Consider the following 2510-nt stretch of genomic DNA (forward strand, 5'->3'; position numbering starts at 1 on the left):
GTTCTATGGCATTTTTGGTAGGTTGAGTAGATTGAGGAAGATTATCGAAGGATAAATTGGTTATCAAAAATAAATAGTTTACACCATGCACTTTGAAATGTTTAGATTTAGGCAATTCTTAAGAAAAAAATTTAAAAGTATAATTATGCTTAAGTTAAATATTTCTTGGTTATATGATGATTTTTATAAATTTATAAAAATGTGAGAAAGCATTATAATCTAACAAGGTTTCATTGTATATATTTAGGATTTTACATAGGAAAATCTGGTTTTTATAGGGTATGGTTAACCTTTGCTTGTTTGTTTAAACCACAGCGGTGGAAATGTAATACATTCCAGTATACTAAGAGAGATTTTCTGCATGTCTGTGGTACATCACTAAAAATGTATTAGTATGTTTTGACATGTTTTACTAAAATGTTTATTTTCAAAATAGAAAATATTTTCACAAGATTTTGCATTAAGATTATTTCCTTTTATAAAAGGATTATATATTACATAATGTTAAAAAAAACACATAGTATTTTGCACATAAGGAGGCAGCACAGGGTTATAGATGAGAGCTCTAACTCAGAAGTCAGTAAGACCTGAATTTGAATCCTACCTAGCCCCAATCCTTTATCCTTATCTATGAACCCCATATGTTATTATAAGGTTTTATTTATATGATAATAAATATAAAGTGTTAACTCTATGCCTGTCATGTAAAATATTTAGGAAGGAAACAGTAAACACAGAGCTTAGGGAATAGCCTTTATAAATACTAAGAGATTATTGGATTCCAAGTAAACAATGATGTAATGCACCGGATATGTGTATGAAAAGCTTACATGCTTATTTCGTTTTTAATTGTGCAAAAAACATTACTAGTTCTAGAAAGCACTAGATTTTAGGCAAGATTTATATATATATATTGTATCCCTCTAGTTGGGAGACATAAATAATACCAAGGAATATATATATATGAAATCAAGTCAAAAAATCTTTCTACAATAAAAAAGTAGCTTCTGAAGTATTTTCACTGACATATCTCCCCTATTGGTCATAATACAGAATTACATGACAGCCATAATTTATTATTTTTGAAGTAAAAAAATAAAATTTATGCTTATTCCAATGAAAAAAATGTTACGAATGGGATGCTCTCTACTGGAAATATTCACAGTAGCATCCATAGCGGGCATTAGCAGTGTAATACGTCTATGCTGTGCTGTGCCAGGCTCCCTCGAGATGTTGTTTCTGTACCTTGGTTTAGAAATGGTTTTGTCTTTATAAAAATTCAATGATAAAATCCAAGTCTTTAACCAATTAGGTTTTTTATTAATAATAAATTACAAAATAAACTACAGATCAGTACATTAAAAAAGCAAATGGCTTATTTGATGCATTTGACTTTCCCTGTAAAGGTTTCTCTGTATGTACCGCTAATTTCTGCATTCTATCATTCATATCAAAGTGCTTATTAATAGCTGTCAGGTTAGAAAAGATGATGTTGGAAAAATTTTAAATCATTTAGAATATTTCTTATTCTATATATAAATAAATTACAGATGGATTAAAGAGCTAAATTTAAAAAAAGATATTTAAAGAAGCAAGATATTTTTATTATCTCGGAATGGATAAATTTTTCTAATCAAAACACAAAATCCAGAATCTAAAAAAGAAAAAATATAATGAATTGATTTAACCATAAAATTTAAAGTTCTATATGAAGAATGATACCAAAGATAAAAAAGACAAATGACAAAAAATAAAACAAAAGATTAATATGCAGAATCCATCAAGAGTTCAATAATTAAGAAAAAGATTAACAACCTCACAGAATGATAGACAAAGCATGCGACCTGGCAGCTTACAAAGGCGGAAATACAAAGCTCCTTTAATCATATCAGGCCAGGTTCAGCCACAATGTTCACTGAAGAAATGCACATTAAAACGATAATTTTGCTTGGCAAGTTGGCAAGAATGTAAAAGATGGTTAACGTGCAGGGAACAGGAATCGGTATGTAGTGTTGGTGGGAACGTGAACTGGCAAAAGTGACTTTTAAAAGTGACATGGCAGCATCCAACACAACTTGAACTGTCCAGATCCTTCTGCAAATGCAGGTGCAGAAATTTGTCCTACAGAAAAGCTAGCACATGTGTAAACATACAGCAACATATGTGTTCTTGGCATTGGTCGGGCCCTTCACATCTTTAACATGTCAGAGTAGCCTCCTTCACTCTGGTTTCTCCGTTATGAGTTTCCCCCACTCTGTTTCACCCTTCATACTGCTGTCAGAACTATCTTCCTAAAAAGCGAATCCAATCCTGGCCCTGCCTGCTTAAAGACTTCTGTTTTATTGTCGCCTATAATGTTTTTACAATCTTTTCTTCGCCTTGTTTATCATCAATGATAAACTCTACCTCCGTCCTTCATGTTCCTATGTCCCAGCTGCACCAAACAACCGCCCCGGGAAACCAAACGCTCTGCCCGGGCTTCACCCCTCCTCGTCTGCTCCGCGTCCACT

At 32.4% G+C, this 2510-nt stretch overlaps 1 protein-coding gene across 3 annotated transcripts in view; it reads left to right on the forward strand.

Moving 5' to 3' along the window:
- Window positions 1-2510, forward strand: part of SCLT1 (sodium channel and clathrin linker 1) — a 122361-nt gene that overhangs the window by 92890 nt on the left and 26961 nt on the right. The window lies entirely within an intron of this gene.

This window comes from Pteropus vampyrus, unplaced genomic scaffold (assembly GCF_000151845.1).
Source record: "Pteropus vampyrus isolate Shadow unplaced genomic scaffold, Pvam_2.0 Scaffold73, whole genome shotgun sequence".
Classification (NCBI taxonomy): domain Eukaryota; kingdom Metazoa; phylum Chordata; class Mammalia; order Chiroptera; family Pteropodidae; genus Pteropus; species Pteropus vampyrus.